Source organism: Cryptotermes secundus, unplaced genomic scaffold (genome assembly GCF_002891405.2).
Source record: "Cryptotermes secundus unplaced genomic scaffold, Csec_1.0 scaffold682, whole genome shotgun sequence".
NCBI classification, from domain to species: Eukaryota; Metazoa; Arthropoda; class Insecta; order Blattodea; family Kalotermitidae; genus Cryptotermes; species Cryptotermes secundus.
Genome location: NW_019730110.1, coordinates 1,058,487 through 1,082,932, shown reverse-complemented (window position 1 = coordinate 1,082,932; position 24,446 = coordinate 1,058,487). Strand labels below are relative to the sequence as shown.

General features: G+C 43.4%; 2 protein-coding genes across 4 annotated transcripts in view; one reads left to right on the top strand and one right to left on the bottom strand.

Annotated features, from left to right (window-relative positions):
- The window catches only part of LOC111866215 (cardioacceleratory peptide receptor), a 150,681-nt gene extending 136,820 nt beyond the window's left edge, over positions 1–13,861 (bottom strand). The window contains exon 1 of one of the 3 annotated variants that reach the window (XM_033752164.1): positions 13,798–13,861. The gene's annotated coding sequence lies outside the window, so the exon portion shown is untranslated. Of the gene's footprint in view, positions 1–7,079; positions 7,155–13,797 lie in introns of those variants that run through there. The other 2 variants (XM_023854958.2, XM_033752162.1) reach the window with 2 other exon arrangements.
- Positions 1–24,446, top strand: part of LOC111866213 (neuropeptide Y receptor type 1) — a 439,022-nt gene that overhangs the window by 176,697 nt on the left and 237,879 nt on the right. The window contains exon 3 of the mRNA XM_023854955.2: positions 10,447–10,559. The gene's annotated coding sequence lies outside the window, so the exon portion shown is untranslated. The remainder of the gene's footprint in view (positions 1–10,446; positions 10,560–24,446) is intronic.

Below are 24,446 nucleotides of genomic sequence, written 5' to 3'. Positions count from 1 at the left end.
TCCTCTATCTCTGAGACGTTGATTAATGCGAACAGGGAGAACTTGCCATTAGTGCTAGAAGGCTGGGGGCACGCGGTAGCGTAGTTGGTTGAGGCACTGTGCTACAAGCAGAAGGTCGCTGGTTGGATTCCCCATAGGGCCACTCAATATTTTCAATTGACCTACTCCTTTCAGCCACACCATGGCCCTGGGTTCGACCCCGTCTCTAACAGAAATGAGTACCAGGAACCTTTCTGGAGTTAAAGAGAGGCGGCTGGCGCGTAAGGCTGACAACCTCACCGCCATCTATTACCGATTATCTATGGGAGCCTCGAACGCCTGTTACAGGGATAGATTTACCTTTTCTTACATTGCCTGCCATTAAGCTAATTACAACTCACGAATTTGAAGCATGGTCACCTGCAGGACGTATGTGGCCCCTGGATTTTTACACAAAACAAGAAATAAGATAAACAGGGCTCAGTCGCCTTCCTGCCCTATGTCGGGACTATATTCAACCGTATCAGCAGAGTGCTGTCCCGATACAACATCAAAGCAGTGGGTCTGACTCCAAAGAAATTATCCAGTTTTCTCCGGCCCGTCAAAGATAGCCTGGGACTAAGAACACCGTGTGTGTACAGTATCCCATACGAGTGCGGCAAGGTCTATATTGGGCGGACTGGCCGTTCCGTGGACATGAGGTTGAAAGAGCATCAGCGGCACATCCGTCTCGAACATCCGGACAAGTCAGCTGTGGCTGAACACAGCATCGACTTGGGACACCGCATTCAGTTTCAGAATACCTCCATCCTCGCCACCAAGACCCGATATATGGATCGCATCATTATGGAGGCAATTGTGATTGAACTCCATCCCGACAATATGAACAGAGAGGGGGGGAGTTGTCTCAGGAAGTCATGGAAGCCTCTCATCTGTTCCCTAACCCCCCCCCCCCGGGACATGACGCCAGATCCACAAGACCACACAGTCCACGACCAACTCACACAGCAACCCCCCAGCTTAAGGGTTAATGCCCTCCCATTAACCTAGCCTTTCTCCCCTGACACAATATCCTATACCTGCTCTAACCTTGCTCCTGTCCCAGACACTTCCCCTCTCCCTCACCACTGATTTCCCATGTAGACCTGTCCCTTCCTTCCCTCCTCTCACATAGCTGAGTTTATTTCCAACATTAGTCTGCTTGCACATGTTCTCACTGTCTCTTTGCTTGCGAATTTTCTCATTTCTCCTTCTACCCTGAAGATGGAGGCGATACATTCCTCTGAAACGTCGGTTAACACCACATCTACGTTGTGCCACATCCCAGAAGACTGCTTTCTTCATAGTCACGGACGTGAAAACCTCACAACTTACAAGAAATAATATGATGATGAAATACCAAATATTTGTACAAATAAGTGAAAAATATACGAAAAATGGAATTTTATCTTGAATACTCTCAATGCGATCAGTAAAAATAATAATTACATCTTAAAAGTAAAAAAAAATAAAGGTAACCATGTAACGGCCATGAAGGCCCATAGGGTTGTGAGACGTTGAGGGTCCACATTATCTAGACAATCGGCTCACAGATGGCGGTAAGGTTGTCAGCCGTACGCGCCGGCCGCGCTTTACTCCGAAGGGAAATTATTTAATTAATTCCTGGTACTCATTTCTGTTAGAGGCTGAATCGACCCCAGGGCCATAGTGCGGCCGGAAGGATTAGGTCAATTGAAAAAATTCCAATCACCTCATCGGGACTTGAACCCGAGACCTTCAATTTCCTGATTTATACATCTTAAAAGTAAAGTTCGTAAACTGATTTTCTGTCTGTTCCCTCGTCGGTAAACCGGTTTCTCCTTTGGAAAAGTCCTGGTGTTGAGCACGATTCAGAATCAACTTAGGTAGCAATTCGATTAATAACGTAATTGTGCCAATATTCCAATAGAAAAGAGATAAATACGGATATTTTTAGGTGATACCATTACAGCTATCTTACTTTTATTAAGAAAGGTCAAGATTTGATGAGCAGGAAGTGCAACGTGTGTGGCATGAATGCGAGCTTCATACAAAATTTGGATCGAAAAGATCTAATGGGAAGAGAAGATTTGGAAAGATCTAAGAATAGATGTGTTGATACAAACAAAAACAAATCGAACTCCGTGGCTTTAGTCCGCAAGCGAACTATACCGACCTAGCGACCGCCGCTTGTTGGCGAAGTTAATTCCAACTTTAACGGATAGAGCGTGTCGCGTGGTCAGCTCAACGGCTCTCCACGGCCGTTAATCTCGGTTTTCTAGATCGGAGCCGCTACTTCCTTGAAATAACTCCTCACTTATCCTCACGAGGCTGAGTGGACCGTTCCAGACCAACTACTTCTGAGAAAATCGGGTAGCGCCGGGAATCGAACCCGGGACCTCTTGATCTATAGCCAGGAACTCTGGCAACTAGACCATTGAGGCGGTCGATGTGTTGGTTAATTTAATTAATTTTAAAGAACTGCGATTTGGAGGTGTGGATTGCAATCAAAGAGCTAAGGACAGAGAATAGCTGAGAATACGGTAATGGACATTTTGGTTCTGCAGAAGGCAGGAGATTTATTGACTACCCGAGCGAATATCAGCTCCTCTTGTAGAACTCTGCGCTGTGGAGTTAATTAATTAGTTTGTTAGTTATAGTCATGATGGGCGGCCGACTGAAGATGTTATTCTGTGAAAGGAAGGCCTGAAAACAGCTTCAGTAAATGCAAGTAGCAAACCGTAAGTGATCTTACGAACCAGAAGGGATTGTATGAAGGGGAAAAAAGAAAACTAACGGCACCACTTAAAGGAAAACCACGAACAGAGTGAGGCGACTGTTCTATATTCAGACTTACACATTGAACAGTTGAGTGTATGTTTATATTGCCTGCTCGTAAATTCACAGAATAGTGTATTTATCGCTGCTCTTATCAAGAGATGCATTTTATAGTCAAAGTGTTGTGACGAATAATTAAATCAAATCTAACAAGAAAGCCATAGACATGCTCTGGTCTAGTTGTCAGAGTTCCTGGCTATAGATCCAGAGGTTCCGGGTTCGATTCTCGGCTCTACCAGGTTTTCTGAGAAGTAGTTGGTCTGGAACGGGGTCCACTCAGCCTCGTGAGGATGAATGAGGAGCTGCTTGAATGGAAAAGTAGCGGCTCCGGTCTAGAAAACTTAGATTAACGGCCGTGAGGATCCGTTGCCACGTGACCTCCTCTATCCGTTAAAGTTGACACAGACACCAATTTAGGTGCGATTCGGTGAATTTGAAGTTATTCATCACTCAGGTCACTTGTTTCTTGAAGAGTACAGTCTTGTGAGAAGTAACGCAGTTTTGTCTAGTGGAAATAAGTTACTGAAGTTTCGGTAAAACGCAAAGAGCACTACTTGCTGCTTCTTTCCATGATTTACTATCAGACCTTGAGGATGGAGGCAGCATGTTCCTCCGAAAGACAGCAACTCTTTATAATCATCTCCGTGATAAACTCACATTCATGTTTAATAAAGTCTGCATACTGTGATATGGACCTGTATAGTTTTACAAATCCTCACACAAGAAATAGATTTTAGAGTATCCTGTTATAANACATCCATGCCCTGAGTGGGATTCGAACCCACGATCCCGGTTTCCAAGCGAGCGAAGACAGTGCATGCCTTAGACCGCTCGGCTACCGTGACCGGCCTATATAAATATAGGCTTACGTAATTCTCCTTCAGATATTAAGGAAGTTGTGATTACGATAATGAAATTATTATTGTTATTATTAATAATACACTGTTCTGTGTCTGCAACTGGCCTTATAGCTCTTGGCTCGGCACATAAATAATACAGAATTGAATTATTGAAATGACAGAAATTGCCTTGGTTTTTTCTTTCGTTTTTATGTGTTGTTCTTTTATTCGCGATTATTTTATAATCGGCCTTTTGGATTGCTAAGAAAGCACGTAAATAGGTAAGTGAAGAACTTAAGTATTTTATGATTTATCTAACGACACTATCAATAGCTCAGGTTATATAGTGTCGAATAATGGCACGATGATTAATTGAATAAACACGGATGGACGCGTCTGCGTACGGCCTGGAGATATTGAGAAAAACGATGAAAGTGTTAGGCCGGGCTTCAAAACGTGCACCCTTCGAACAAAAGTCAGAATTGTTACTCTTTAAGTCAGTATTTCCGGTCTCCTCGTCCCACCCTTACATGTTTTACGAGACGGTGTAGAATAGTTGACTTTTTAGAAGTGCACAGAACTATAGGGCTTCTTTTGGGCTCTATCCATCGTCTGGTATATATAAGACAAAAAACCACAACGTTTCGGAGACTGGATCTGTCTCCGTCCTCAGGTGGATGGGGCAAGATAGACCTATTCAGTTGGGCCCGTTAGAAAGAGCTAGTCTCAATCACTGGAGGTCAAGTGTGTACAGTCTGTACAGCATACACCATCGTCAGAATCATTCGAAGTCGGTGAAGAAAGCAGTCTTCTGGGATTTGGCACCATGTATATGTGGTGTTAACCGACGTTTCGGAGGAACGTATCGCCTCCATCTTCAGGGTAGAAGAAAAAGTATAAGAAATCTGCAAGCGACAAGACCGTGAGAACGGTCGGTTAACACCACATATACACGGTGCCAAATCCCAGAAGACTGCTTTCTTCATAGTCACCGCCGTGAAAGCCTCAAATCTTACATTTAAAGTCTGTTTATTTTGAAGTGGCATAAAATTATGCGAATATTATATTACAAATTGACCATTGCCTGGTGCACAGCTGTAACATAAAGGTTTCAGAAACTGGATCCATTTCCATCATCAGGTGGAAATCCAGTAATCGAGACTACTTCTTTCTAATGGGTTCAACTGAATTGAATCGCTTCTCCCCTTACACCTGATGACTGAAGCAGATTCACTTCCCGAAACGTCCGTATTAGACACATGGGCGTTATCAGGATTGTTTCCAAGGGCAGGAGAGAGGCAGTCAATTTTCCGAGGGGGCTAGACAGAAAATTTTGCTTCAAAATATGCTCAATCCGTCAAGAGTAGTTATTACTGATTGCACTAGAGTATTCTGGGTAGATTTTTCTTTACTTTTATTTTTGTTGTTAATAGTTTGGATATTTCTTTAATTTGTCTAATTTTACTTTTTTTTTTTCAGAAGTCCCGGAGGGTGTGTATATGCCTGGCTTGTCCCGCCTTCCCCCCTCCTGGCCCCCATGTCGTGACAGCCGGCAGTGCACACAGTAATAGTCATAAAATGAATCAACACTTTTCAAAAATGTTACAGAAATTTGATATGTAATATGTGTGACGAAGGAACGACAACGGGATACGAACTGAAGGCTTGAGAACCAAGTATTGGAGCTGGACTGGGATTAGCAATAGGGTTCCAGACTTCACTGTTAAGACTGTGACAGTTCTCATACACTAAATTAGCCTCATATTGCAGAATTTTGCGTTATGGCTCCGTGTTATATTTCTATCTGGGCAAATAGCGTTTCAGAACAAAATATTGCCTCTATCATCAGGATTGTATAAAGCTTATAGCAAAGAAGTTGTTTTACTAATAGTTCGTGGATATTATGTGTCAGTTGTAGGTTAGAAATTTGATAAGAACGAAAATAAGAACATCAAATTTTAAAATTAATAAATTTTATACTATATTTCTGTTTACATATAAAATTTTGCTACATGTTTAATGTTGTGGTGTCATAAATAATTAGGTTTGAAAATAAAACGAAAAACTGCTTCAACGGAAATGAAATTCCTTCACGTTGTGAAGGTATGTACAATGATAGAACATTGAAACAAGAAATTCACAATAATTACACATATTCGCAATTCAGTTTAAAACGAAATATGAACAAAATTGAAAATAAATTTTGGAGAGAAGTAATTCTGATACACGAACCAAAATGAAAGAAAAATATTATAAGATAATGGAAGAAACGGAGCTGAATTTTGAAACAGGGTTTCCTGCCTAATCCCTGAAGGCAGATGGTGGTATTTTGAAATACGCAGTTAATGAGATGTACGAATAACGCCCCAGAACAAAAAACTTCTTAAGAACTATTGAAGGCCACCAATATTAATACATATTCATCTCCTAAAGCAGATGTACGTATGTATATTTTTAACACAGTTTACCATAATGCGGGCTCTTGTAATTATTGTGATGTAGTTTTGGGTTGCATAAATATTAGGGTTCTCGAGGATTCATCCGCATAGATTTCGTTAGTGTCATGCAATTTGTAAGTTGCATCATATTCCTAGTTCATTACCGTGTTCACAAGAGCCCTCGACTGGTCCCTATCCTGAGCCAGATCAATCCAATCCATATCACCCCATCCTATCTCTCTAAGATCCCTAGTTCATTTATGGTATTAAAATATTTTCATACCGGGGAATGCTTCCCATGATTGGTGTTTGGGTAATATTCGCGTCAGCACCTGGAGATATATTTCAAGGAGAATAAAGAAGATACTTAGATGCCACATAAATCACTCGCCGATTATCGTGTAAATATGTTTTTGCAATGTTAGATTGGAGGCTCTCACAATTGTGACTTTAAGGAATACTAACTTCCATGACTTTGTGAATTCTGGTAGACGTTTACTTATGTCTCTTAAGAATTTACTGCCTCCATCATCAGGTTTAAGGTAAGCTGATTAAGCAGAGTAAGAACACGTGTTCTGCATACTGATTGATTTGCATACTCTCCGACCCTGAAGATGGAGACACTATATTCCTCTTAAACGCTGCCAAATTTGCATCAGACTACACGGCGTCACTTCCGTGTGAACCCAAAGTCGCCTAAAATTAATCGCATTAAATTTCTCACAATTTGTATTCTTATTCTTGAGGATTACTATCTTTTGGAATGTGATGCCTTGTACTGTGATAAATCTTCACCATAGATTTTTGAATAATTTTTTGCCTCCATTGTCAGGTCAGAAGATGGTAATTACCAGTCACCGTCGTGAGAACCTTAAATCACACTTTCAATTTTGTATCCAAATTACATATCAGAAGTAAGTTCACCCATTACAAGAACACACATGCATAAATAGATCATGCAGTTTACCTTCCCTACCTCTGTCACTCCTTAGCACTGGAGGCTAGTCCACCCGCCACGCACAGCGTACATTACCAATCTGCGGATAAGTGCCCAGTACTTACCGTACGGAACTGCCGCGCGTGAGGCGAGTGGATGTGGGTGGGAGAAGAGACGAGTAGCGCATGCGCAAAGGATGACCTGACGTTTGTCAAATACAGTCGTGTAATAGACACCGGCATAAGCCTTAGGAGTGGGTCTGTTCTATAGTACGTGTTGATTCAACGAAGTTGTGTATGATTATGTAACAGCGAAGGAACACCAAGGAAACTGCCAACCGAAACGCAACCGAAATTTCCGAGAATTGTTATCAGCCTGAGTTGAACACACATTACTGAATGGAGTAGCGTAAATTGAGGCAATTCTCGAAAACTGCGGTTGCGTTGCGGTTGCCAGTTTCCTTGGTGTGCCCTCTCCCTAAGTGGCTGAAGTGGGTATGTGCTTTTTGAGGCAACGATGTAAAAAAAAATATTTTCCTCACGGAACTGCGTAAAGGTTCTGGTTAATAAGTGTGAATGAATGACTTGTCATTGTTTAGTTTGAGGACGGAGAGAGAGCACTATAGGGTAGCCCTAAGTTCTTTGTTAAAATAAAAATACTCATTTGAATAAAATCTTCCTTTAGAAGTTTATAGTTACCCAGCGTGTCAAGAAATTCCTTACCTTATAAAGGACAGGAAGACTCATTAATTTGTTCATAAGAAACAGATATTGAACCCTCTCCTGAGCCAGTTAAGTCTTCTCCACACATACACTATCATTCATTTCAATATTATCTTCACATCTATGTCTGTTCCCTTAAGGTTTTCCGTGTAAAATTGTATAACGTATAAATTTCTCATTTCCCCTAGGAGGATAACATTATTCTATTAATATTTGAATTTAGAATTGGCCTTCTAAACCATAATTCAAACTTCCAGAGATTATAGATGTTCGTCCGTTATTTTTTCACTCTGTATAGTAAAATCGTAATCCTGTCTAGAAAACCGAGATTAACGGCCGTAGGGATTCGTTGCGCTTACCACTCGACACCCTCTATCCCCTAAAGTTGGCACTAACTTTGCCTACAAGCGGCGGTCGCTCGGTTGGTATAGTTCACTTGCGGACTGAAAACTACGGTGTTACTAAAATCGTAATGATGCTGCCTAAGATTATGGAAAAGAGTGCACCGATAGAGCCTTACACGGTCTGGTTGCAGGTAGGAATAATTCTACCTGCAGTAGGATCTGCCAGAAATGGTTTCTCTGTCGATAACTGTCATCGTTTTCACGAAAAGATGTGCATATTTGGTAGAGCTCCTTGTAGCCTCTATTTTTAAATTTTGATGAATGGATTGCGAGTATAAGGAGCAGAATGTCAGGGAGACACACAAGTTTGAATAACATGTCATCTATATTTAGGCTTCCAATTTTGTCTCATGTGCTCTGGGGCCCATTCAGCCTTCTATCCAATGGGTACCGGGGCTCTTTCCCCGAAGGTAAAGCGGCAGGGGGGTGATGCTGACCACTTAATTCCAACTAGGACCGAGGTCAAGAAAACGCGGATCTATGCATTCACTCCTCCATACGCCTTCATGGCGTAGTGCTTAATTAGTTAAGCAGAGGGACAACTTTACCTCTTTCTTTTTTCCCTTTGGCGCTACAGCCCAAATTTGGGCCTTGGCCTACCTCTATGAAACTCTCCGTTTCAATTCTGTTTACTAGGTCTTAGACATTCGGTAGGACTCCTTGGGTGGGTGATCAGCTCGTCGCAAACACAGGAAAACGAGCCCACACACACACACACACATACTAAACATCCATGTCCTGAGTACGATTCGAACCCACGATCCCGGCTTCCAGCGAGAGGAGACAGTGCATGCCTTAGAGCGCTCGGCTACCCTGACCGGTCAACTTTACCTTTACTTTCTGTCAACTGTGCTTGAACCGGTTTACCGAATATTACTGTGTATTGTCCCATAAATTAAGTTTCATTGTAAGTAAACCATTTCGAAGCCGGTCATGGTAGCCGAGCGGTCTAAGGCATGTACTGTCTTCGCTCGCTTGGAAACTGAGATCGTGGGTTCGAATCCCATTCAGGGCATGGATGTTTAGTTTGTGTGTGTGCGTTCTTCTGTGTTTGTGTACAGGTAGAGGCCTTGCGACGAGCTGATCACCCGCCCAAGGAGTCCTACCAAATGTGTAAGATCTAGAAAAACCGAAGTGAACGGAGAAGTTCATGGAGGTAGGCCTAGGCCCACTGGGGCTGTAGTGCCAAGGGGAAAAAAACATTTCGAATTTCGGACGAACAATTTGGTCTGATTGAGGTAATTTAGTGGTTTCTCTCAAAGCGAGAGAAATCTTTATAAACCAATTTTATTATAAGTAAAGATGAAGTTGTCTCCATGCTTAATTAATCACCATGCAATGAAGAAATACAGCCGGGAGGGGTATAGCTCATTCTTAATCTCTTCATTAGGGCCGCGCCATAGCTCAAGCGGTTAGTCGCTGGCTTCCCACCGCGGCGGCCCGGGTTCGATCCCGAGTCTGATCAAGTGGGATTTGTGCTGGACAGAGTGGCGCTGGGGCAGATTTTCTCCGAATACTTCGGTTTCCCCTTCCAATCTTCATTCCACCAATTGCTCCACCATCACCCTCACCTATCATCTGGGGCTGGTACAATAGGCCAGAAGTGGCGCAGTACAAGGGACTTAGTCCCACCCCAACAGCAATAAAAAAATCTCTTCATTTACTCCTCTGTAGCTTGAGCTACAGGGAATAAAACTCCACTATCCATTGAACAGGAGACTGTGTACTTCCCGATGACGGTACAGACGCTGTGAAGGGCAGAAAAATATCTTACACGTGCCGGGAATCGAACGGTGAATAATCATTCATCAGACTCGCAACGTAGCCTGTATAGAACACAGACTGAGCTTCGAGTTTCTTGTAGGTAACGGCAGATTGGAACGAGTTCTGCTTGTTGCTTCTTTTGTTTATTATTCTTTTACTCTGAGGTTGGAGGTGACATGTTTCTCCGAAATGTCGGCGAAGTTTTACAGGACTACACAGAAAATAGAAGGCTTCATAACCACTGCAATAACGCCTCAGATCTATGAAATGTGATCCATGATTTTGGGCTTTCACGGTGGCTAATTATTGTCATTGTTCCTCGGTTGTTGCATCTTGTGGTTGTGAGTGATGTTGTCCTAAAGATAGGCAATATATAGTACCGCAACGTCGGAAACATCTCACGCAACTACATAGTGTTACAAGCCAAAACCAGAATTAAATATAATATATGTTACAGCAGAAGAAAGCACTTATTCAAGCAGGTATTTTTGTTTTCTTTACCTGCAGGAAGGGAAGAATGGACACGAAATAGGACGAGGAAGATAAGTTCCTAATTGGATGGATCCTAGGAATGAGGTGTGTTGCGCACGAGCATGCGCAATGAAATCTGAGGAGACAAAGTAAGTCACTCTCTCATAACTAAGTCCACTGAACTTTGTGCCTTCATAAATTTATTTGTAACTCCAGCCTTTAATCACATGAAGTGTAAAAATCATCATCGTTGGGAAAACAGCCCTTTTTTAATCATAGCCTTGCTTAGAAGATTGTGTCAAATTGCACCCGGCTTTCTCTTCTTTCGATTTCGCAACAGTATTTTTTTTTAGAGACCAATGTTTCTATGAATTTATGTCACCCCAGTGACAGGGTGAACCAGCTGTACCCCCAAGCGCCGAGTTCCCCTTTCGTTGCTTTCCATAACTCGCTGGGCTACGGTGGAGTTATTCTAATCCGCCTCCACGCGGTGAGAAGTTTAAAAATAATACAGGGTGGGGTGCAGAAACTTCCATTTTTTGAAGGCGAATAAAAGAAAAATTATTGCTGATAGACAACATTTATGTTTAGCTAATGAAAGAACATAATTAAAATTTTAAATCATGTGGTTTTAAACAAAATATCTTGAAGGTGGTGGCCACCGTTCTCTATGCACTGATGCAACCGCTAACTGATGCTAACCTTTCCATGTATGAAGAGCGCCCAAAATTTCAGGGAACATACCAGCCTATGTCTTTTGTATAGAAAATGGAAATTACCCAGTATATGAGCAGTGTCACTAGCCTGGGTGCCCATGAATGAATTTGTTAATATGATTTAGATAGTTTCGTTCACCTTAAATTCAGTTTATCTAAATAGTAAATAGTATTTAAAAATTTTGTACGTACCTCTCTGGAAACACACTGCATCTTCATTATTAATATGAATCACGTGGTTGGTGGTACGTATATGAACCACCGTGCTTAAAAGGGTTAATCATCGCACTGCCACGTGTTTGATTTTCTTGCATAAGGCCCTGGCATTCTAATTAACTACATAGAAATGGATTTCGACGGATAGGTCTGTAAATCGCCACGTATCAATCAGGATAATTCATTAATTAATGTGACTAGAACAGGGGTAGACAGAAGCTGGCTGGTGGGTCACATTCGACACGCCAACAAATTCAGAGAGGAACACGGCAACGTGTAGGATTGTAATGAAATATATTTTCTGTATGCGCTTGTCCTTACGTAATAACAATTTAATCTGTCGTGAGCAGCATGACGCAAAATCTGTAGACTTCTTTTGCTTTCTTCAGTTCAAATTATTAAATTCATATTTAGTATGAACGCTTAATTTCTCCATCTGTCTCTGAAGACGTGCTGTAAGTGAGGGATGAAGGCTGTGAAATTACTCAACTTCTGATTACCATAAAACGAATTGTCGAGAGTTAACAAGTGGCATGAAGAGAAAAAGTAATGCGGCATGTGACAAACGAGTGAGCAGACTTTTGTTTCAGTGTATCGTATCTATTCTGTGAGTACCGATAGTACTCTAACGTTGATGTTTAAAGCTATCCCTATAACAGGCCGTGGAGGCCCATAGGGTTGTGAGACGTCGAGGCTTCCACATTTTCTTTAGACAATCGGTTGACAGATGACGCTGAGTTTGTCAGCCTTACGTTCCGGCGTCCTTTACACCCCAGAAAGATTCCTGGTACTCATTTCTATTAGAGGCTGAGTAGACATCAGGGCCATAGTGCGACTGGAAGGATTAGGTCAATTGCAAAGCCCATTGACCTAATCGGCACTCGAACCCGCGACCTTCCGGCTTGTAGCATAGTGCCTCAACCAATTACGCTAGCTCGTGCCCTCAATGTACAATGTACATTGTACAATGGTACAAGAAATGCAGTGTAATATATATATATAGAAGGCGGTATACGATTGATTGATTGTGTTTTGCTTGGGAGGTGACGTTGAGCGTCTGCTTTCACGTATCAGTCGATAACGTGTAGAACAAGAAAGCAGTGTGGGGGGAATAAGTGGATTTTAATATTACTAAACTTTATGCAACGATTGGCAAGAGCTCCGGCTGAATTGGTAAAGGGTGTTGCACTGGGTTTCAACGTAAATGGGACAGACATGAAGTGAACATTTGCATTTTACGTTGACCAAGGCGTGTGGCTTACCCAGGCTGGTAACGGATTCACCAACCAAAATAATTTGCTTTTAGGCTGGACTGAGGGCACTAATTTCCAGCCAGGCGGCGAGGTTAGTAATGTGAGGCTCCGGCTAAGTAAGTCTAGATATTCATGAAACAGGCTGTAATAAAATCGTCTTGGTTGAGTAGCTGTACAATTGGAGGGTTCTCAAGAACGGCTCAGCACCATGAAGTTAGTTAGTTTCTGGATTTATTGCTGATAATTTACGTGAGAGCCGGTCACTGTAGCCGAGCGGTCTAAGGCATATACTGTCTTCGCTCGCTTGGAACCGGGATCGTGGGTTCGAATCCCACTCAGGGCATGGATGTTTAGTTTGTGTGTGCGTTTTTCTGTGTTTGTATACAGGTAGAGACCTTGCGACGAGCTGATCACCCGCCCAAGGAGTCCTTCCGAATGTGTTAGATCTAGAAAAACCGAAGTGAACAGAGAAGTTCATGGAGGTAGGCCTAGGTCCACTGGGGCTGTAGTGCCAAGGAAAGAAAAGTTACGTGAGAACTTGTAACTGTTCGGTTTACATCCCATGAGTCCTTTGTCACCACGGCATGGCGCGTCCTCAGGTTGCGGATTGAGAGGACGCCTTCCAGGTTTGGAGGGAAGCTGCGAATATATTGAATAAGCAGTCCTGAACATCCGACAAGGGGCGGTCCTCCAGCTGGGATGATTGGGAATGGGTGTAATAACTCCTCGCCGTAAAAAAGAATAAACGTGTTACGAAATGTCACAAAGGGCCTCAGACCTGGACGGATTCTTCAGATAAAGGGCCCAAGCTAAGAAAAATGATCATGAGATTTGCTATGCGGAACGTAAGAAGTCTGCATAAGGCAGGTTCGCTCGTGACAGTTGCGAAAGAAATATCAGAATATACGAGTAAGGTACTGGATTTAATAGGAGTAGACTGTATACTGGCTGGACAGCCGAGGGGTCAGAGTTCGAGTCTCGATCCGGGGCAAGTTTTTTCTCCTTTTCACGTTGTTCAGACGGGCTTTGGGGCCCACCCAATCTCATATCCAGTGGGTACTGCGGTTAAAGCGATGGGTGCGTGAAGATGACTCATCATCTGCAACTACACCGAGTTCAATAATGCTTGGATCTATACATCCAATCCCCCATACGTCTTCATGTCGTGGTCTTTAACTAGTTAAGCGCATGTACAAACTTACCTTCTTTACACGAGTTACCATTAGCCAAGAATGAGGGCTCCCACGTTAGGTGACGTGGGGACGGTGATGCTCTGCGCAGTGTGTAAGCAGAACCAGCGACTGCCGGCCCAACTTTCCAGTGCGTTTGATCTACAGGAGAAGCACCTGTTGCTGAAGGCCGCAGCTGATTCATGGGCGTGTCGGGCTGCCAGCAGACCTTCCCTCGCCTGAGTTATCCTAACTTTCGTGCGACCTGTAACCATACAGCAAGAACTAGGTTTTACCACCGGTAAATTATGTGACAGTTCATAAGGCTATGGGTTAAAATGTAGCCTAAATCACAGGTATTTGTGAATGTAGTTCATCATCACCAGTAATCTTAATAAACACAAAAATGACTCAGCAACTCAGAGGTTCTGTCATGGACTGGTTTCATATGTGGATAATAGGTTTACACCTTGTACACGAATGATGTATACATCAATACTGGCAGCATCATTAAACAACGAACATTAGACCACGTAATAAATTCAGCACATTATACATTATTGGTTAAACGAAACTCATTATACTCGTATACATACATACATACATATATATTTCAACATGTTTCGGCCGTATGCCTGTGGTCCTGTAGGTGTGAAACTTGGGGTCTACATGAAGGGAGGAACATAGACTGAGGGTGTTTGAGAACAGGGTGCTGAGGAGAATATTTGGACCGAACGGGGATGAAGTGACAGGAGGTTGGAGAAAACTGCATAATGAGGAGCTTCATAACTTGTACTGTTCTCCAAGTAAAAGTAGAATGATCAAGTAAAATAGGATGAGATGGGTAGGGCATATAGAACGAATGGGGGAGAAGAGGAATGCATATAGGATATTGGTGGGAAAGCCAGAAGGAAAGAGACCACTAGGAAGACCAAGGCGTAGGTGGGTGGGCAAATTAAAATGGATGTAAGAGAGTTAGGATTGGATGGTATGGATTGGATTGATCTGGCACAGGATAGGGACCGCTGGTGGGATCTTATGAACATGGTAATGAACCTTCGGGTTCCATAAAATGCTGGGAAATTCTTGAGCAGCTGCAGAATTGGTGGCTCCTCCAGAAGGGCTCCGCTCCATGGAATTAATTCGGCCGTATAACGCCGTCATGAAACATACGCAATTGTCGGACTGCGTTGCTGCTCTCTACGTAAGACGTAACATCTAGACATTTTAGTTTCTAAAACAGGCTTGGTTCTATTTAACTACTCTACACGCTACAATATAGATATTTAGGAGCGGGGACAGCCCAGTCGACATAGCGACTAGGCTGCATGTTGGACCATCGGGGTTCTATTCCCGGCAACGTCAACGATCTTTTTCCGTAGCGTTCAGACCGGCTCTGGGGCCCACACAGCCTCCTATCTATTGGGTTGCGGGATAAAGCATCAGGGAAGTGAAGTTGACCGCTCATCTTCATCTAATGGCAGGGTTGAGAACGGTGGAGCTATACCTCCACTTCCCTAATGTTTTCATGACATAGTGCTTGATCACATGCCTAAGCACAGGGACAGATATCTTTACATTTTCATTCAGATGTTTTCTGATCAGGGTGTGGTGTGAGAATGGGAACTGACTATATCAGGGCCATTGTGTAATTTGAAATTACTGTCACCAGGTGCTATGGTCATGGAGCAATTAAGCGGGGGAGGGGGAGGTACGAATTGCGACTCCCGACACAATTACCTTCCAGAAGTGTGCAATCATGGGCAAGGCCAACTGAGGCCCGAATATTTCGAAGACTGCAAATTGTTCAGCAAAATTAGCGGCACGATGAAACGCTCACTATCACTGGTAAGCGGATATTGACCGATGATTTAATTAACGGCACGTGTCTGCTGCCAAATTTATTAACGAGTCGTCATAGGAAGAAGGGCTTATGTTCTTCGAACTGTAACGTGTAATAGCATAGCTGGTTGAGCACTATGCTACAAGCCGGAAGGTGACGGATTCGATTCCCGACGAGGTCATTTGATTTTTTAATTTACCTAATCCTTCCAGCAGCACTATGGCCCTGGGGTTGGCCGCGCCATAGCTCAAGCGGTTAGTCTCTGGCTTCCCACCGCGGAGGCCCGGGTTCGATCCCGGGTCTGGTCAAGTGGGATTTATGGGGGACAAAATGGCGCTGGGGCGGGTTTTCTCCGAGTACTTCGGTTGCCCCTGCCAATTGCTCCACAATCACCCTCACCTATCATCTGGGACTGGTACAATAGGCCAGAAGTGGCCGCAGTACAAGGGACTTAGTCCCATCCCACTAGCAATAAAAATAATGGCCCTGGGGTTGGGACAGCCTCTAGCAGAAATGAGTACCAGGAATCTTCCTGGGGGCAAAGGGAACCATCTTCAAAACTGGCCGCTTCAAGCATGATGCATGAGTGGGAAGATAATACTACAACTGATCTCAGTAAAGTAACGTCAGATGTAAGATTTGAGGTTTTCACGGCAGTGACTGTGAAGAATGACGTCCTCTGGTATGTGGCGTTGTGTAGATCTTGTGTGAACCGACGTTTCGGAGGAACTTATCGCCTCCATGTAGCCACCTGGTCACGTATGTTCCTCGCTCGCAAATTTTTCTACCCTGAATATTAAGGCGATAAGTTCCTCCGAAACGTCGGTTCACAGGAAATCTATATGAGGCCACATCCAAAGAAGACTTCATGCTTGACGTCAGTTGATATGGACTGATTTCGACTAGCTTAGGATGCTGTAATTTGTGATTATGATGATGATGATGATAAACGTGTAGCTTAGATAAAAGCAGAGAGGTTGTATTTTAAATTTGTTATATCACAAACAGCGCAAATACGTTTTAGGAACACAATAAGAAATGTTTAATGTGGGCTTAGAATGAAAATCTTCGAGATGTACTTTTTTTTATTGTTTGAAATAATTTCTTAGAATCGCATATCTACCTCCTCATTCGAAGCATGGATTTAATATAAGTAATATTTTAAAAACAAATAGGTTTATGGCTCTCATATTTCATGTTGATCATTATTTAGCTCTTGTACAGAACGTAATCCTCTCTGTTGAGTACATCAGAAAGTCAGAATCCGTTTACGTGGTCATTAGTATGTGTAGAATATTGTTACAGCGCAATGAAGCTAGACTCATGTGATTAAGAGACAGACCGGCGCTGAATGCTGGCATAGACTGCCCTGTCACCGCTAATCATCACGAGCTTTAGGCTGTCCATTTTGCAAAATGCCTCCATTAATCCATTCAATTACTAGGCGTTAGTCGTTATGAAAACCATTGTTTGTCACACGTGTTTATTCGTGTTGACGATAAACATGCTCCTCACCCTTCTGTTTGGAATTTGTATAACATAGATAAGTCAGTATTAATAACTACATATTTATATCTGTATGTGAATTGAAAAGTTTAAGGTCTTTCATTCTGGTCCGTCACACTAACAAATTAACAATCAAGTTCCTTCCGTCAAATGTGACACTTTTTTAAGTTTTCCACCTCGTCACCACCTGCCTTACATGTTTCGGCTCACCACGGAGCCATCATCAGAGGCATTTATAGTAGAAAAAGAAATCACCAACACACAAAACTTCACTTTGTCAAAGATAACCACGTTCCAGTTAATTAAAATAATTACAAATAGTTAAAATTACCCAGAGTATCGGTTCACTAAAAGTTTTTCACACACCACAGTAGCTTTCTTATTTGTTCGTCGTTACTTCTGTAAAATTATGTTTCATTATTTGAAGTAAGAATTCTTAAAATTCCTAGAATTCTTTCCCGCTTGGCCCAATCTTTTAGCTTCGGGGTGTTGCTGACGTGTGTTGTCTGTAGGTAGTTGATGTTGCTTGTCTGTGTGTTGTGATGCTTGTGTCACACAAGCATCACAACACATTGTGATGCTTGTCACATTTGACGGAAGGAACTTGATTGTTAAATTGAATTGAAAATATTGTGACCTGGATGGCGCAACGGGAAGTAGGGGTCACGTGAACTCTGCGATCTCGCGAGTGACGTCACATACCCCCACTCCTTCCAGCAGTGCGCAACGCTCGGTAAACACCCCCTCCACCGCGGTGACATAACGGAGGAGCAACTGTGTTAGGCAACCATTGCCGCGGTGACGTAACAAGGGATACCGCGGTTACCACACAGCAGTAAACAACTCTCGACAGTGTTGCTAGGCAACCTGTAAACACAGAGTCACGCAATGGCGGTACCTATCACGTAACTGTTTTCTGTGTTGTCCGTGCGGAAGCTAAATAAGGAGCAGCGAACACTATTCGGTAGTGAGTGAGGATTGAGCCAGTTACGAGTGAGTGACTAGTGAGTAACGATTAACCACTCAGTTGAATTGTAGCAGTCGCCGAGTCGGGTTGTATCGAGTGCATGGCAGTGACTACAAGAGAAGTATTTGTGATACTGCAGATGGCAGTAATTGTGAGATTGTAAATTGTGTAATAGTGAGAGCGAATGTGCAATAAATTCGCTAGATCCAGAGCGGCGTGAAGTTATTTGTCGCGTTATACACCCAACACGTGACAATATTAATATTAGTAGTAGTTACTTAACACCAGAAATTCTTGTTGCCGCCCTCCTCGTCTTCTGTCATCGTTACCGCTCAGTGAGACTTCAAGCCTCTCGAGTTGGTCGTCACTTATTACCGTCCTTCACACGTACTGCTGTTAACAATAGATAATNAACAGGAGTGAGTAGCCAAAGGGAATAACCGGAGTCAGTAGTAACCTCCCGGACGTTAAATCGGTGTTGGCCCGGGTCCGGTGTACAAATTCAAAGTGCTACAGCCGGGTAATAGGTAATTGTAGTGAACATCTACAATAAACGCAACAGTGTTGGTGAAGGGTGTGTTTTCAGTGTTCTCTCTCTCCCTGTGTGAGCAAGGCCCAGAAGTCGCCCTGAGACAGAATCTCGTCCTACCGTCTGAGCAGTCGGAACCGTCCGCCCATCCAAATCCCCACCTTTGTTTTCCCCGTTCAAAACTCGTGGATGTCACCCAAGTCCACTGGCGCCCATAAAAAATTCAAATTCAGAGCAATCCCACACCCTACCCTGAACCAGACAGCTACAAGGAAGCGGCGGATGAAAGTGCAGACCACAAAGGGGCGGACGTGAAGGACGGTAATAAGTGACGACCAACTCGAGAGGCTTGAAGTCTCACTGAGCGGTAACGACGACAGAAGACGAGGAGGGCGGCAACATTATATTCGCGATAAAATTTAAGAATAAAATATTTGCTGGTAGCATGTAGTACCATTCAGTTCAGATCGATAAACAAAAGAGAATTCCGTGGCTTGAGTCCGCAAGCGAACTATAACGACCGAGCGACCGCCGCTTGTCGGCGAAGTTAGTGCCCGTAGGGATTCGTTGCTGAAGTTGGCAGTTCAGAACCATTCTTATATAATTCTTACTTATAAAATGTTTAATATCTTCGTGTGAAGGCGGGTTAGAGTGTTTTCGCCGTAGCCCTGCGAGTCGCAGAAGGCGACAAAAAGGGAACCCGGTGCCTTAGGGTAAACTGGGCCACCGGTATTCCTGGGTAATACAAACGCAGAGACTAGGTCATCCAGGTTGGGGGTTGGACGCAAGCCTGACGACCTTGCTCTGTAAAAAACAATACTGTCATGTAAGACATGACACCGTGAAGTCCGGTGGATGTGTAACTATCTTTCGTAGGAAAGTACTGCCTCCGTCTGCATGATCGCAGATTGAAGAGAGCAAAAACCAGCAAGAAGTTGCTCCTGGTGTTCTTAGCTCACTATTCAAACCAGAAGATGGAGTCAGTATATTCTTCCGAAATGTCTGCGAACTTCTTCCTGGATGTATAGGTCTATAGGGCTTGTTGTTCATGCACTGTTTCTCAGCGACGCTGTGCGTATGGGATAATTGAGTCCATTTATTTACAGTTGGTCTCTCCATCTCACATAATCCGGTCCTCTTATGCCCTTCGGTGTCGAGGTTGTTTTTAAATTTATTTTGATCATTTTACAGGCGGTAGGATCCCTTTGGACAGCCTCTGCGGTCTAGTGGTCAGAGTTCTTGGCTACAAATCCAGAGGTCCCGGTTTCGATTCCCGGCGCTACCCGATTTTCTGAGAAGTAGTGGGTCTGGAACGGGGTCTACTCAGCCTCGTGAAGATAACTGAGGAGCTATTTCAAGGAAATAGCGGATCTAGTCTAGAAAACCGAAATTAACCGCCGTGGGAATCCCTTGCGCCCACCGCGTGACACCATTTATCCGCAAAAGTTGGCAATAACTTCGCCGACAAGCGGCGGTTGCTAGTCGATATAGTTGGCTTGCAGACTACAGGCCAAGGAGGACCCCTTGGACGACTGATCGGGACACAGGACAACATAAACACAGAATAAACACATACACATTCCTGACATCCATGCCTTCTGTGGGATTCGAACCCACGATCCCGGCTTCCGAGCGAGCGAAGACAGTTCATGCCTTAGACCGCTCGGCCACCGTGGCCGGCTGGTCTCTCTAAACAACTCTGCCATGTCCGCGTAAATAAACAATGGCGGAGGAGGCTCAGAAGTCTCTGAGTTACGGGAACAGACAAGGAAAACAAATTACAGGCTTTTATAAAGATTTCATGTGACGTTACCCAACATTTTCTTGGAACGAAAATATGTAGAAAATCACAGTAAAACCATTTTCTTAGTAGCGTGTGATTTTTGAAAGTGAACGGAATCAGGGGCGCGCCACAGGTCAGGCCTGCTGGTTCTCGCCAACACAGAGATTCTGGGTTCCGAGTCCCTTCAGACTACTCGCAGCACGGGCGGTTAGTCGCCGGTTTCTTAAAGCGGAAGACTGGGTTCGATCCAATTTCAGGGTATGTGGGATTTGTCGTAGGAAATGTTGTAGTGGCCCAGGTTTCCTCCATGTACTTTGGTTTCCCCTGCCATGTTTCATTCCACCAACTGTGCACAGTGAACCGGAAATGACTGCAGGATATGGAGGCGAAGACTGTAGGAAGGTTTGTTGGCCCTGAGGTTGTCACGGCGGTGACTGTGAAGTGTAGGAAGGTTTGTTGGACCTGAGGTTGTCACGGCTTTGACTATGAAGAGTGCAGGAAGGTTTGTTGGACCTGAGGTTGTCATGGCGGTGACTATGAAGAGTGTAGGAAGGTTTGTTGGACCTGAGGTTGTCATGGCGGTGACTATGAAGAGTGTAGGAAGGTTTGTTGGATCTGAGGTTGTCACGGCGGTGACTACGAAGACTGCAGGAAGGTTTGGTTTACCTGTGGTTGTCACGGCGGTGACTATGAAGAGTGTAGGAAGGTTTATTGGACCTGTGATTGTCACGGCGGTGACTATGAAGAGTGCAGGAAGGTTTGGTTTACCTGAGGTTGTCACGGCGGTGACTATGAAGATTTTAGTTTTTAGTTTCGTTTTGATATAGTTGTGATATCTGGGTGATATAAATCGTATATTGGCTATCTCTGCGAAACCGATTTTAACTATAAGTTTTTTAGTCTTCTGGGATATATAATGCTATATAGTTCATGGAAAGTTAACCGACGTTTCGGAGGAACATATAGCTTAAATCTTCATGGTTAAAGAATAAACTAACAGAAACAAAAAGAAACGGGTTTCATGCTGGTTTGATTCTCGGCTCCCACTTCGAACTGAAGGCGATATTTTCCCCCCGAAACGTCCGTTTCCTTTTACTGTACGACACGGCATTATATCACAGAAGATGGGGCCTTCATATCCATCACTGCGGAAACCTCATATCCTACAGATTTTGAATAATTTATTTCGACATTAATTTTTATTTATTTTTCGGTTGTTACGTCATTTATAATCATAACAGATAAATTCCGAACAAGTATTGCATATGTATGAAGCAGTGTGTATAAATGCAGTTTAACTAATCTGAAACATAGCTACCGTTCAACACGTAACTACAGTTTGTTTTCAACAATAAAAGTACACATGAACTGAATTAGCCTGTATACCTAAAATAAGGCATATAAACCAAATTTAATCAAAATTGCTCAACAAATTTACAACATTCTCATATAAATATTTATTTAATTATTTTTTGTTTATTTAAAAACGCAGTATTCCTCTCAAGCTATATATATAGTCCCACAATTTAGTTATCTGCGATTGCAAAATGAGGTGACTAACAACATAAACAACTATAAATCATGCACTGACTGGTGTGCATGAGGGCTGGGATAACAACACGCCTCCTCTATAATCATATGCTTACGGTTCTGCAGGTATGACAACTTGGCTACGCAGTTAGTTCTACTGGTATAGTTACAGCAAGATCAGCTGAAGTAACTTGCTCTATTGCGTTCTTGATCCAGACAGGCAGATTCTGACATAAGCTCGTTTGTTCTGAGAATTGGATATAGCAGACTTTTGAGAGGTCGGGCTAATAATTTTAGACGAGAGGCAGGAAAATATTTTCATGAATTAGGGATTTGCATGACTAATAAGACGGGTTTTGGATTTGATGATCGAATTTATTGCACCTGTATACAACGTGTTCCAACGTTTCACAAATCACTATCTTCGACTGGAAACTCTCGACTTGTGATCACCCTACACTAATCCACTACCCTGTCTTTGTCTAGCCAGTCAGAGTCAGAGTTACTTTATGACTGGCGCTTTACCGCCAATCGGTTCTTCTTGGTGAGAAGCCCTTGAGACTCACGACCAGTAATTTCATTTTCCAACTGAACACTTGCGGTTATTGTCTTTATGTAACATCCTCTCTGACGAGAAGATGGGTCTGTCGTTTACAATGGATGCTGGTCCTCGTCAGCGCAGTCATTATCAGGTCCGGGTACCCCGGGACTCATGACCACATTTTACTGTCTCAGACTCGAGACTCCTCCAACCTGGAGGCCAGGTCCCCGAATTTATATCCCCTAGGAACAGGGTGGCCCGGTTATGCCCCCAGGCACTGGGTTCCTTTTTCGTCGCCTACGAATCGCAGGGTTACAGTAGAGGTGTTTGATCCCGTCTCCACACGGGATTCTCTGTCTAATCAGCCTGAGTTTCTGGCTTTGTAGCCTCGGGTCGGACTACAGCACAGAAAACACTTCCATTGCCTAGTAATGGATGTCCTTTTTAGTTGCGTATTCTTTAGAACGTATTTACCTAGCAGTGGAAAGTTTACCAAGAATCTGACTCCTCTGGAAGGTGTTCATCGAGCCGTTGCCTAGCAGTGGGTCTATACGTTACAATAAATTGTCTTTAATTTATGGTTTATTTAAAGACGATGTCAGTAGTTGAGGCAATATGGCGCCGAATGTCGGGACACTTCATGAATGATGAACTGAAGAAGATGCGGAAGGAAGAATCCATGGAGTATTTCTAGGTACTGAGGGCGTTGTGCGGCAAAGGGTCTAACCGCCACAGGAAGGCAACTGATCTCACTGTACGGTTTATAAGAGTGAATCTTGAAGAGCGTGTTCACATTTATCGGGAGGGGGGAAATGCGGGATAAGTTTAGATGAGCAGAGGGGTTGAAAATGGAATGGAGGGGAGTATGGAGGGGCGCGTTTAATTACTGAACGCTGATCGCCCCCTCTTCTTTAAAACAAAGAACAGAAAGAGAGAAAAAAGAATTCTCAGATTCTGTCATTCTGATACTGCTTTTTTCTTGTTGAGCCCAATGCCAGTCGAAGTTGTCCTTATAGGGATCATTGGCTGTATTCACCCCCTCTCGGATGTCCGTGGATATCTTTAAATCTGTGGGGTGGGAAGCGTGTTTGAACTAGGGGACCCACAAATCAGGTACTCAAAACAACAACAATAAAGTAATATGTAGTGAAATAAAACACTATTACAACAAACAACAAACACCACTGAACCAGAATTTCTAACAATCAATCAGTGACCCGACCACGGATAAGTACTCACTCGTGCTGAACATAATGAAAACGAAGAACACTGGCGCCATCCCAGCCCCCCCCCCCACAGGCACACTTTGCTCTAGTCCGTCCTTTCCTCGCAACTGCTAGAAACAGAATGCCTGAAACGGCCTTTTTTCCATTTCCAAAATTCAACTTTTCCCAATTCGCGAAAAGGCTGCCCGCGCGAAACCCCTTAGGTCGGCAACCTGCTAGACATTTCCTGTCGCGAAGAGCGAAACCTGACCGGGTCTTTCCACTGATGCGTAAACAGTCTCTTCTAAAGACAATTCAATCGACTAACAGGGAATGCGAAGAGTCAGCCGCGGCTCTGTCTCCTCGCCTTCCGGCCAGCCGTCTGGCGTTTTAACCTAAGCATCCAATCTTACAAAAATCATACTTAATATCTAATAAAATGGGCATAACACTAGCCATTCTTTTGAGTTGACGTAAAATTCTAGATAGCTTTCCTGGAAGGTATCTCTAATTCTCAATATAGAAGCAAACGTGAAAAGAGGTAGACTTGAAAGGATTCTGACGATGGTGTATACTATACTTCTTTTGGCTTATTTTGGACTTCACCCATCGTCCGGTATATAAAAGACAAAAACCCACGACGTTTCGGAGATTGGATCTGTCTCCGTCTTCAGGTGGATAGGGAAGGTTTAATCTACTCAGTTGGGCCCCTTAGAAAGAGCTAGTCTCAATCACTGGACAAACCTTGATCTGTAGAAACAACCTATGAACAACCGAC